We start from the raw sequence: 13,408 nt of genomic DNA, 5'->3' as shown, positions 1-13,408 counted from the left end.
TTCCCAAATGAAAACCTGGGAATTATTGAACTTCTACACTTTGAAGCATAAACTAAATGTAACGGAAGTGTTATCTTCATGATTCAACTCTTTGTACCTTTCACTCTTTATTATTATTAACGATTTGTCTCATTTACTAATAAACATGTAGAAATTAAGTAAAATTGGCTATGGATGAAATATTCAAGGGTAACTGTCTTGTCACCAACCGTTGGAAGGTATTCCATTAAATACCTATATGATTGAAGAAATAAATAAGATATGTAACGGGGAGTTTTTTCACCCACATTTATGAGAGTACCAGTGTTTTTTTTTTTGTTAGGATTTAACTATTACGGCAAATGAGGATAGGCATTCATAAATTTATTATTATTTTTAAATTTGGTAAATGAATAATATAAAACGTGATACTAAATTATTAATAAAGAGTTGTTGAGAATTTAAATAAAACTAATTAAACTCTATGAACCAACCAACGGGGGTTGGTGCAAGTGGTAAGCAGCTTGGTCACCTTAAGCAAGGTTCCAGTATCGAATAATTGTGGATGCAAAAAATTTCCGTTGTGAGACTCATCCACATAGGGTATTGGGAGTCTTCCTGTTTTGGGCCAAGTCTGCCATGGGCACACCAGGATCTGTCCTCGAGACCTCGAGAAATGGACTAGGTGTGCGACCCTTTATATATAGGGATAGGCCCATGACCTCTCCATTGAGAAGCAGGTTTTTAATACAAAGTTTTAACGGATTCATTTCCCGCCAAAGGTACGGCTCGTAGCTTTACTTATTTTTTCAAAATTGTACATATCGTAAATAAAAAGCTACACGTTAGCTTTATTTTTTTATTTTTTCATTTTTTGTTGGTAAAAGTCTATCTAGCATTCTACCGGAAAAAAAAGCTACGCATAATTTTTTTATATATATATTTACCAATTTTTTGTTTATTTACTTATTATTTGGTAAAATTGACATAGCGTTAACAAAACGCTATGCGATCAATTTTGTTTTTTTTTCCAAAAAGTTTATCTAGGGTTAACAAAAAGCTACGCGTATTATTTTATTTTTTTGGTATAGAAAGCTACGTATAAATTGAGTGCCCACCGACCCCCATCCCGCGCAAACCAACTACAAATGCGAACTCGACTTTAAAAGATGCTGTTCGTTACTTCAGTCGACATTGGTTCCATCTCCGGCTCTCTCTCTCTCTTAGTATCCGTCTCTTTTCTTTTCCGTTTTTGTTGTTCTTCGCAATTGTTTGAGGATTACGGAAGCGATGAGTTTCACTCCTTGGATCTCGAGTTACTTACTCCATTCATCGTCTCGTTGCCCTAACTTCTACTATCTCCTTCGTTGAATGATCCAGGTGTTTCTTGTGTCTCCCTCTGGTGAAGGAACTACGAAACTTTTTCCTTTCCAGACCTAAAAGACCGGAAGAAGAAGTTTCGTAGTTCCGTTCTCTCTTTCCAGAGAAATTCTATTTTTTTATTATTGTCCGACTGTAGATGAGTTTTGAGACTGAGGAGATTCCGACATAGAGGCGGAGATCTGGATCTTATGGAGAAAATCTGAAAATCGCAACAATTTTACCGTAAAGATTTGACAAACGCTATGATAATTTTCTCGGTCCAAGCAACGCAGTAGGCTTAAACTCGGATCGGAGTTGGTGGAGATGACTTTTCAAGTTGGTGATTGCGGTTCCTAGAGATGCAAGAAGCTTGAAACAGAGTTTTGACGGCAGTAGTGAAAGCTCTACTGCCGGCGGTGTTTTAAGAGTTTTTCTCTCGGTGGCGTTCAGGTTGGAAAGCTTCAGCTTCTGAAGGATCATTGTGAGAGCTTCAAAGAAAAAAGATGTTTCAATTCGGAAATGATCGTCACACACTTAAAAGTGTAACTGCAATTACAAAAAATTAGGTCTAAGCTGTTTCTGTTCTCTTATTTAATAATTTCATTACATTGTCTGCAATAATGTCTTAAACACCTTGAAGGTACCGAGGAAAAGAAAGAGCAGGTGTCTAACAGTGAAGATAATAAGTATTTGACAAAGCTAATTGCAATCAGTAGCATGCCGTGGGGTGTTCAAAAACTCACGATGAAAGTGGTTATATAATTTCCTATTTTATGAGCAACTGAAAAGTTCTGCTGGAAACTTGCTTGATTATGTCATATGGTGTATTTGCAACTATCATGTAAGAAAATTTCATGGTTCCAGTAAGTTTCATGAAAGATTGTGGAGAATGCTTATTGGCATAAATACTAATGAGACAGTCTTTGAGGTAATATATATCATCAATGTTTTCCTTGTGGACTTCTATTATGTGACTTTCTACACAGAAATTTGTGGGTTGTCATTTTTCTATTTTGGCTTAGGGTATGGGTGTTTAAAATTTGGAACCAGTTGCACAGTCACGTGGAGGAGGTGCACATGGTCAACTTGATCTTTTGGGAGTTGGTGAATGGCTTGCTAGCTGTGAAGTTCTTCGAGAGCTTCGCTATGTCTTATGTATTTGCTGGCTGGAAGTGCTTTTGGTTTGTTTCATGTTCCTACAGACACATTATATTATTCCATGAACATTCAAGAGTTAATATTCAAAACTGTGTCTAAGTGCAAAGTTAAAACTTCTAATCATAGACGTCAAAATAGTTTACTATTTATTATGTGGATTAGATACTATTAACACTAGTTTATTATGATTTTTTACATCACTATTTTAGTATTCTATTTTTTTATATTATAATATTAAGTGGAAGGTCATGATAGTTAAACTCACTAAACTGTCTCACATTTGACCACGTTGATACCATTTTTTTATGCCATAAGCAAATCCTCCTGAATCTCAAATTTGGAATAAGAATGTTTCTATGATCTACACTTCTCTTTCAGTGATTTTTTAGGTTACAATTAAAGGTACTGACATAAAGCTATTGACTGTGCTGAAAAGGGTGCCTGTCAAGGAAAAGGAAAGTGGAGAAAGTATATTTTAATATGGTATTGGTAAATTTCTCGTTGAAGCATATGATATTTTGTTTCAGTTTCTGAATGGTTTCCTCTCCAGAGTTCAGCTGAATTTGTTTTATTTGCGTGGATGGTCATTTGGTAGCTCGGAAATGGGGTTTCAGTCACATTGCTCTCCTATTGAAGTCCTATTAAGCATATTGAAAAGGTCTCCTGTAGCATGCATTATTCACTTGTATTGTATTATTAAGCATATGGTATTAGTAAATTTCTCATTGAAGCATATGATTTTTTGTTTCAGTTTCTGAATGGTTTCCTCTCTAGAGTTCAGGTGAATTTGTTTTATTTGCGTGGATGGTCATTTGGTAGCTCGGAAATGGGATTTCAGTCACATTGCTCTCCTATTGAAGTTCTATTAAACATATTGAAAAGTCTCCTGTAGCATGCATCGTTCACTTGAATTGTTCAAAGCTAAAAATCTAATTAGTACATTGAAAACTTTCATTTCGCCCTGCAGTGTGTTTCATTTTGGTATCACAAAAGTGTCCATGATATGAATATGCTATTACATGGAAATATTAAAACGTGGCCTTGACATATTCATATCCTTTTAGGTATTGTTCCCCCCCCCCCTCTTTCTTTCTTTTCTTTTCTGTCACATGTCTGATAAAACTGCCTCAAATGATGGGGAGCTCTGTGATTGTATTGTGAATAAATTAGAATAAACAACTGCCGTTTTGCATCTTTGCTTGCCATAAGAGACTTTTCAGATAACCATCTTCTTTTGATCTTTGAGAAAATATACTACTTGATTTTGCAAAGATTATTTTAATCCTATTTATGATTCTGATTTTATAATCTTCTGTTGATTACTGTCCTCCAATTACCAATTTCCATCGGAGTCATGAAAGCTCATATTAGGAATAAGAAAGTTTGTCTGATGGTTGGGAATACCAGAAACTACAATCATGAAAGCACATGCACATTGTCGACCTGTGCAAAACTAGCACAACGTTAGAAAGGGAAGATGACACCAGCAACACATACCTGTGTATTGATGTGCCTTATCTTTATCCTTTATTTCTTGATTTCTCATACATATGTCTGTCTTCCATTTCCAGCGAAGCACAAAATGTGGTTGAAGAGAAAGAAAGGGATTGATGATGCTCAAAGGGCTCTACCTTCTTTGTACTGCTTTGCATACTCTGGCCTTTTCCAGATGAGGTTAGGTTATCATTATTCGATGGTTGAGTGAGTCCGGTTCCTTCTATATTTTGAATAATCATTTGATTGGATATTTACTCTTTGAAGTTCTACTAATATAAACTACACAAGTTGTATATGCAAGGAACAATGCTAAGGTATGCAAGTATGTCTAACTGTATAAAGGATGTTTTTCATGTGAGGGTGGTCTTGTTGCTAAATTGGGTGACCTGTTCCATTAAAACTTATGGGTCATTGCAAATGAAACTGACCCCTTGGGGGGAGAGCATTTTTCCAACGGTTAAGTTGTGGTGTTGCAATCATCAAGTCAGGGGTTTGAAACATGAAAACAGCCTCCTGTAAAGCAGGTATGTGGCTACGTAGACATGTGCTGCGATTGATGGGAGAACTTGTTCATTTGATTATACCATATGAATCTTTTGGAACATGTGAAGATACTAAAAACTTCTTATGGGGACTAATGATGTAAACCTTGAAACAGAAGATCTTTAAAACATTACTTTCAAATACCCTATTAGTTACTCGAGGACGTGGAAAGGTTCTTTTTGTATGTGCTGAAGATGATGATGTGGTTTCTTATATCCTTTCCTTTGACCAGGAATTTTCAGTAGGTTTTGATTATCGGCTTTTAATTATAATTATACATAGCTTGGAAATTCCTTATAGATTGTAGGTTTAAAATTCTAAACTTTCCAAGAATTAAAGTGAATTGATACATTTTTGTTGTGATCTAGTAAAGTCGTTTAAGATACTAATTCATGAAATTTTTGTGTTCACTATTGCTCTGCATTTTCCATCATGTTTATGAAAGCTCATTGGAGGAGTTGTGAAGTTTGTCTAATGATTAGAAATTCTGGTAACTAATATCATGGAAGCACTAGACAAGTTGTGGTTAATCCATGCAAAATTAGAAGTACTAGAAGGAAAGATGGTCCTGATGATAAGTTATGCACACACCTACATTTTGAGGTGCTTTATCTTTATCCTTTCTTTCTCCACTTGTAATGACAAGTTCCTATGTGGCTTTTTCTTGTGAAGCACAAAGAATTTAGACAAGAAGGCGAGGAGGATTGGTGGTGCTCTATGGGTTCTACCCCTTCTTCAGACTGCTTGCGTAATCTGGCCTTTTCCTGCCTTCAAGGTTATATTATCTGGATCATTTGATAATTGGTCAAGTTTGGTTACATTTGAGATTTAAATAATTAGTTTCTTTGATATTATGAGGTATCCTAGTTTCTACTACTGTGACTTCATAATCTCTAGATGCAAGGCAGAATGCTAGGGTTTTTCAAGTAAGTCTAACTGTACAATGGACGGCATACGTTTGTGCTTGATGTTGTAAAGTCAGGCCAATACGGGTGAAACTGACCCACTAAACAAGTGGGGAAAATCTTTTTACCAAATACACATAAAATGACATCTTAGCTTGGTGCAACAGTTAAGCTGTGCTATTGCAATCATCTGGTTGCTGGATTGAGACATGGCTACAGCCTCTCCAAGAATCAGGTGCATGGCTGTGTACACATGTGCTTCTATGGGTGGGAGGACTTCTGTTGATGGTATCGTGTGATTCACTGTTAAACATATGAAGTGTGTGCTATGTGCTAAGTTGCTAACACAATATCAAAATTTAGTTAGGGAACTAGAGAATGCTGCCATGAACAAGAGATATTTTAATCCATAACTTCTCACACCTTATTTGTTTCTCAATGATGTGCAGAGAATTCTTACCAAAAAAAAAAATGATGTGCAGAGAATGGTTCACAGATTTCTATTTGGGCTGAAGATGATGATATGGGATTTGATGTCCTTTGATTAGGAATCATTAGTGGGTTGCAAATTTGCAATTAATCTATGTTTGATTATAGGGATAAAACCTTTGAGGCTTGGAAAGATTATTGGGTTTAAAGCTTTTAAATTTTCCACAAATTATCAACGAATATATAATGCTGAATTTTCTTGTGATTCTGTACGGCTTCTAGTTTATAATTTCTTGAATTTCTGTTGACCACTTAAGGTTATGTTTCATCACACTCATGAAAGCTCATTGGAGGAGTTATGAAGGTTGTATGATGATTGGGAATCCCAGGATACTGCTGTCATTCAAGCACATGATTAATTGAGGCTAGCAGTCCTAGAAGGAAGGCAAGAAGATGAGCAAAGCTCTCTGTGTGTGTGTTTCTTTTTTTCTCTCTCTCTCTCTCTCTCTCTCTCTCTTTGAGATGAATAAATAAATTCATTAGCAAAGCCCCAAAATGGAAAATAGAAAGTACAGCTGGGGGGAAAGAGTGGGGAAATTACAACTGACTAGGCGGCAAGAGAGGGGAGCCTAGACCCAGGGAGTCCAGAAATAGAAGCAAAACTGTGTTTGGTGTGCCGTATCCTTTCTTTCCCTGCCTGTCATGATAGACTCCTATCTTTCTTTTTCAGTGGATCCCAAAAAAACATTGGAAGAGAATTAGAGGAGGTTTAATTGTGCTCAAAGGGCTCTACACCTTCTCTGGTTGTTTGCTTAATATTTCCTTCTTCAACCCCTGAGGTTATAGTTTCTTGATGTTTGACAGTTGGGTGCCAGTTTCATTTGTGATTTGAAATAATTTCATTTGCTCGGATATTCTGGTGTCCTAGTTTCTAGTACTGCAACTTCATAATTTGTAAAAAAGCAAGGTAGAATGGTAGGATTAATTTCTTTTTTATTTTTCTTATCTCAAATGTCTGATAAACTGCATCAACTGATGGGGAGCTCATGCCTGGGGCAGAGGATTCAGTGGCACGTTAGATGCTTATTTCCTCCTAATTTTATCATCACCAATTAAGGTCTTGCAAGTTCCTTTCAGATGTTGTCATGCCTTAACGTCAGCAGGTATATGTGATGGCCTGTTTTATCTGCCTATCTTGGACTCCCATAATTGTTACCATCTGTGGTTAATAAATAGCTCTTTTTTTGGGTAAATCATTGAATAGCTCTTTCGTACTTTTGATGGGTGAATATGAAGTTTTTGTGGTTGGTTGGAAACTTCATTGAGTGCTTAATTCTCCTTTGAAGATGAGCCAAGAGAAGCTTTTCACCATTCATGGTATTCATATATCTCTTCAGTTGGTAAGTATCCATATTTGTCTGGTTCTATTTAGATATGGATATTTTTATAATCTAATTTCTTTATCCGATTGTATTGTGCGTAAACTTAGAACCAGTCCCTTGGGTTCCATTTATTACAAATATGCAGCATGGGTAATGTATCTTAATTGTGTAGAATAAACAACTGCCATTGTGCATCTTTGCTTGCTACAAGAGACTTTCTAGACAACCTTTTTCTTTTGATCCTTGAAAAAAATATACTGCTCGATTTTGCATTGATTATTCTAAACTCACTTAAGATTATGATTTTATGATCTTCTGTTAATGACTGTTCTGCAATTTCCATCGGAGTCATGAAAGTTCATCATAAGAATAAGAAAGGTTGTCTGATGGAGCCCGTTGGATTGCCAACTCTATTGCCCCTTCTTGGTCTTTCCTCTCAAACTCCTCTCACTCTCCTCTCACCCTCTCACTCTCCTAATGGTCGAATCTGGATCATTTGGGATCCCTCAAAATTCCAGCCCACCCTTCTTTTCTCCTCCTCCCAGCTTTTACATTTTCATTTATCTTCTTCCTTCTCTCCCTCTTTCTACCTCTCCATTGTTTATGGCTTTAACCGCCCATTTGATAGGGCCCCTCTTTGGTCTAATCTTCGCTCTATTTCTTCTTCTTTGGCGGATCAACCCTGGGGTATTGGGGGTGACTTCAATATAGTTCGTTTCTCGAATGAACGAATTGGAGGCAACCCCACTGACCCTACGGCTGTTGATGAGTTCAATTCTTGGATTGACGATGTGGGTATTTCTGATCTCCGTTGGTTTAGCCACCGCTTCACTTGGCAAAATCAAAGATCAGGAACTGCCCGTATTGTCTCCAAGCTCGATAGTTTTCTTGTCAATACCCCTTGGATCACTTATTTCCCCTCCTCTCATGCCCTCTTCTCCCCCCCTCTTCTCTCGGAGCATTCTCCTTGTCTCCTTAATCTCCTTGACCACCCTTCTTTTGGTCCTAAGCCTTTCAAGTTCTTCGACATGTGGCCCTCCAACCCCTCCTTTCTTCCCACTGTCACTTGTGCCTGGTCCCAGCTTGTCCGCTGCTATTCTCTTCCCCTTGTGACCTTTGCTTCGCAATACCAAAGTGGCCCTCCGTTCTTGGAACTCCGCTACTTTTGGTAACATCTCCTTTAGAGTCTCCTCTTGCAGTGCTGATCTCTCTAGAGTCCAATCCCTCCTTCAGACTGACCCTCTTAGCCAGTCCTTGGTTGAAGAGGAAAAGTCCCTCTGTTTGCTCCTCTCCTCGCTCGCTAACCAAGAGGAAAGTTTTCTCCGCTAAAAATCCCGTATCAAGTGGCTTGATCTTGGAGATGCCAATACCGCTTTCTTCCACCGTTCTCTTAAAGCTCACTTTCAATTGTCTTCCTTGCCTTCTTACTAGTAATGGGGATTGGATCTATGACACCCCTAGTACCAAGGCGGAAGTTGTCTCTTTCTTTTCGAATCTCCTTTCCCCCTCTCGCTCCCCTCCCACCCCCCCTTGATCCATCCATTCTAAACAAATTCATTGACCTTCCCACCTATCTTCCCTTTGCTCTATCCCCTCCCCCGAGGAGATCCGCATTGCCATCCGATCCCACAAAGCCAATAAGGCTCCTGGCCTTGACGGCTTTAGTATGGGATTTTTCTTGGCCCCTTGGGACTTCACTGAAATGGACCTTATTCATGCTATATGTAGCTTCTTCCTTAATCCTTCCTAACTTTCTTCCATCAATAATACCTTCATTTGCCTCATTCCCAAAAAGCCTGGCGCCTCCTCTCTCTCGGATTTTCGCCCTATCTCCCTCTGTAATCTCCTCTATAAATTCATCTCCAAAGTCTTGGCCAACCGTATTTAGTTGGTCATTCCATCTCTGGTTGAGCCCAAATCAATTAGCCTTCATTGCTGGCCATAGCATCTCTGATAATATCCTCCTCTGTGCTGAGATTATCTGAGGATTTGATAGATCTACTCATTCCCCCGTTGCTCTCTTGAAGGTTGATTTCCATAAAGCTTTTGACTCTATCCGATGGGACTTTATTAGCGAAGTCCTCTCGGCGATGGGTTTCCCTCACTCCTTCATCCACTGGATTGAGACCTATATTTCCACCCCTCACTTCTCGGTCATCACCAATGGCTCCCCTGTTGGATTCTTCGCCTCTCAAGTTGGTATCCGCCAAGGATGTCTTCTCTCCCCTATCTCTTCACCTTAGCTCTTGAAGTTCTCTCCTGCCTCCTTCAATCCAAAACTGATCAAATGCTCATCTCTCCCATTCCCAAGTGTAGATCCCTGAAGCTCACCCACTTGGCTTTTGCGGATGACCTTATGATTTTTTCTAAGGCTGACCATTCCTCTATCTCTTCTATCTTCTCCATCCTCTCTTTCTTTGAATCCCTCTCGAGCCTTAGAGTTAACTTTGAGAAATCCACTATCTTTCTCTCTGGTATCTCTAACTCCTCTAGAGCCGCCCTTCTCCAACTTACTGGGTTTACCCCAAGCTCCTTCCTTGTGACCTATCTTGGTCTCCCCCTATCTCAGGTAGAATCACTTGCCACCACTGCTCCCCCATGCTTGATCATATTCAGAAAAAGCTACAACTCTGGAAGAGTAAGCTTCTTTCATTTGCTGGGAGAGTGGTGCTTATCCGTCATGTCCTCCAATCCTCCTATCACTACTGGTGCGGTATCTTCACCATTCCCAAATCCACCATCCATTCTTTGGAGTCCATCTTTTGTGCCTTCCTCTGGAAAGGCCAAGATGTTTCCCATTTTCTCCACCCTATTTGTTGGAAAACCATTTCCCGTCCTAAATTTCTAAGGAGGTCTTGGAATCCGCCGTATTCTTGACATGAATATGGCTTGTCTCATGAAACTCATTTGGAAGATTGCCTCCAAACATGATTCCATTTGGGTCTCTTGGGTCTATTCCTATCTCCTTAAGAATGAGTCCCTTTGGAATGTCTTGCTCCCTTCTAATCCCTCTTGGATCTGGAGAAAGCTCTTGCTTCTCCGTGCCCGTGCTCTTCCCTCCATTTCTATCCAGATTCCACTGGTGTTTCCACATCTTTCTGGCTTGACCCTTGGCACCCGATGGGTATCCTGTACACTCTCCTTGGCCCCAGAACCGTGTACAACTCTTGTATCCCAAAATCCACCCCTCTCCTCCTTTATTTCCTTTGGATCTTGGACCACTATCCCCCACCCAAGTCTCACACAGGTTTGGAAGTCCCTCCCCCTATCATCCCAAACTATGGACCGCATTACTTAGCTTCATTCTCTCTCTACCCCTTTTTCCATTGCCTTGGCTTGGAATCTCCTTAGAACCCCCTCCCCCCCGGTCCCTTGGTGTCAACTTGTTTGGTTTAAAGGCCACATCCCTCGCCATTCCCCAACTCTTTGGAGAGCCCTTAACCTTGACCTACCTACCCAATCATTTCTCATTAGCCACCACATCCCCGCTAGCCCCAACTGTACCATGTGTTGGAATAGTTTAGAGGACCTTGACCACCTCTTTTTTTGTTGCCCGCTTTCCCGCTCTATTTGGACCCTAGCCCTGGCCTCCATTTGGCCCAGATCGCGGCGTTCATTTGGCTTTGCTAGAGATTGGAATTGGATCTTGAGAAACTTTGCTGGTGCCACTATCTATGACCTAGTGGGTAAGCTTGTCTTTGCCGCCATTATCCACCATCTTTGGTGGGAGCGTAACTTGAGAAGATGAACTTCCAAATTCCAATCCCGAGATTTGATATGGAATGCCATCTATTTTGATGTTTGGTCGAGACTTCGCTCTCTTCCCCACCCCCTGTTGTTGATTCTCCAAGAAATAGGCTGATTATTAGTTCTTGGAGTCTATCTTCTCCTCTCTAGTCTCCCCATTGATTGGCTCTCCCCATCCCCCCTCTCTTTCCCCTTTGTACATGTTCTCTTGTTTGCTTTCAGTAATTTAATTTATTGTTCACCCAAAAAAAAAGGTTGTTTGATAGATGCAAATTTCAGAAACTACTATCAAGAAAGCACATGCAAAAAAGGTTGTTTGATGGATGGAAATTTCAGAAACTACTATCAAGAAAGCACATGCAAACTGTCAACCTGTGCAAAATTAGCAGCCCTAGAAAGGAAAGATGACACCAGCAACAAGGTTTGTGTACCTGTGTGTTGATGTGCCTTACCTTTATCCTGTCTTCTGTTTCCAGTGAAGCACAAAATATGGTAGAAGAGAAGCAAAGGGATTGATGGTGCCCAAATGGCTTTACCTTATCCTTAGTCCTTACTGCTCTGCATACTCTGGCCTTTTCCAGGCTATTGAGGTTAGATTATCATTATTAATTATTTGATGGTTGAGTGAGTCAGATTCATTTAATATTTGGAATAATCAGTTGATTGGATATTTTACTGTCTAAATTTCTACTAATATATCTTCAGAAGTTGTAATGCAAGGTACAACTCTATGGTGTGCAAGTATGTCTAACTGTATAAAGGATGGTTTTTATGTGCAATTGGTCTTGTAGCTAAGTCGGGTGACCTATTCCTTTAAAACTAATAACTCAAATTAAACCGATCCATTGAGCAAGTGGGAAAAATGTTTTAACCACTGCATGAGAAATGTCTTTTTGATGGGTGGGCATTTCTGCAAGGGTTAAGTTGCGGTATTGCAATCATCAAGTTGGGGGCTTGAAACATGGAAAGAACCACCCACGAAGCAGGTGTGTGGCTACATAGACATGTGCTGAAGTTGATGGGAGGACTTGTTCATTTGATGATACCATATGAATTGCTCTGAATATGTGAAGATATTGAAAATTTCCTAAGGGGACTAATGAAGGAAACCATGAAGCAAGAAATTTGAAAACGTTACTTTCAAGCACCTTATTAGTTACTCAAGGATGTGGAAAGGTTCTTTTTTTTATATGCTGCTGCTGATGATGTGGGTTGTCATGCCCTTTCCTTTGACCAGGATTGCTTTGTAGCTTTTGGTTATCAACTTTGGATTATAGGTATACATAGCTTGGGAATTCCTTGAAGATTGTAGGGTTTAAAATTCTAAACTTTCCATGTATTATAACTGAATGGATGGCATTATATTTGTTGTGATTTTGTAAAGCTGTTTACAATTCTGATACATGAAATTTTTGTGTTCACTACCGTACTGAATTTTCCATCATGTTCATGAAAGCTCAATGGAGGAGCTTTGAAGTTTGTCTGATTATTAGAAATTCCAGGGAACTAATATCATGGAAGCACAAGATTAAGCCGTGCAAAATTAGAAGTACTAGAAGGAAAGATGGCCATACTGATGAGTTATGCATGCCTAAATTTTGAGGTGCTTTATCTTTATCCTTTCTTCCTCCACTTGTAATGACAAGTTCTTATCTGTCTTTTTCTTGTGAATCACAAAAAAATTAGTCAAGAAGCCGAGGAGGATTGACGGTGTTCTATGGGTTCTACCCCTTCTCTAGAGTGCTCGCATAATCTGGCCTTCTCCAGCCTTTAAGGTTATATTATCTGGATCATTTGATAATTGTCAAGTTTGGTTAATTTTAGATTTAAAATAATTAGTTACTTTGATATTCTGAGGTGTCTTAGTTTCTACTACGGTAATTTCATAATCTGTAGATGCAAGGATTATGCGAGTAAGTCTAACTGTACAATGGACAGTATACATTTGTGCCTGATGTTGCAATGTTATGTATTCCAAATTGACTCACTAAACAAGTGGAGAAAATCTTTTCCCAAATACACTTAAAATGCCGTCTTAGCTTGGTTCAAATAATTAAGTTGTGCTATTGCAATCATCTGTTGTTGGATTGACACATGGATACAATCTCTCCAAGAAGCAGGTGCATGGCTGTGTACACATCTGCTTCAAAACCCTTTCTTTTTCTTTCTTTTTTTTTTTTTGGGGGGGGGGGGGAACTTGCGTTGATGATGTCATGTGATTCACCATTAAAGATATGAACTGTATACTCACACGATACTGAACCAAAAAAAAAAGTATGCTAACACAATACCCAAAATTTCGTTAGGGGACTGGAGAAGGCTACCATGAACAAGAGATATTTTAATCCATAGCTTCACACACCTTATTTGTCACTCAATGATTTGCAGAGAATGGTTTATGGATTC

General features: G+C 39.1%; 1 long non-coding RNA gene across 2 annotated transcripts; it reads left to right on the top strand.

The window, feature by feature from the left end:
• The first annotated feature begins 1,135 nt into the window (after positions 1-1,135).
• LOC149020472 (uncharacterized) lies at positions 1,136-12,771 on the top strand. 2 transcript variants are annotated; one of them, XR_016172198.1, is made up of 4 exons: positions 1,136-7,036; positions 7,138-7,273; positions 11,282-11,423; positions 11,479-12,771. It is a non-coding gene; the product is annotated as an uncharacterized LOC149020472 (long non-coding RNA). The 2 variants fall into 2 exon arrangements; XR_016172197.1 differs by having other exon boundaries at positions 1,136-7,273.
• The last annotated feature ends 637 nt before the right edge of the window (positions 12,772-13,408 follow it).

This window comes from Hakea prostrata, chromosome 3 (genome assembly GCF_041222555.1).
Source record: "Hakea prostrata isolate BN-2017 chromosome 3, UWA_Hpros_2, whole genome shotgun sequence".
Classification (NCBI taxonomy): Eukaryota; Viridiplantae; Streptophyta; class Magnoliopsida; order Proteales; family Proteaceae; genus Hakea; species Hakea prostrata.
Note: the sequence above shows the minus strand (reverse complement) of the source record. Positions and strands in the feature narration are given on the sequence as shown.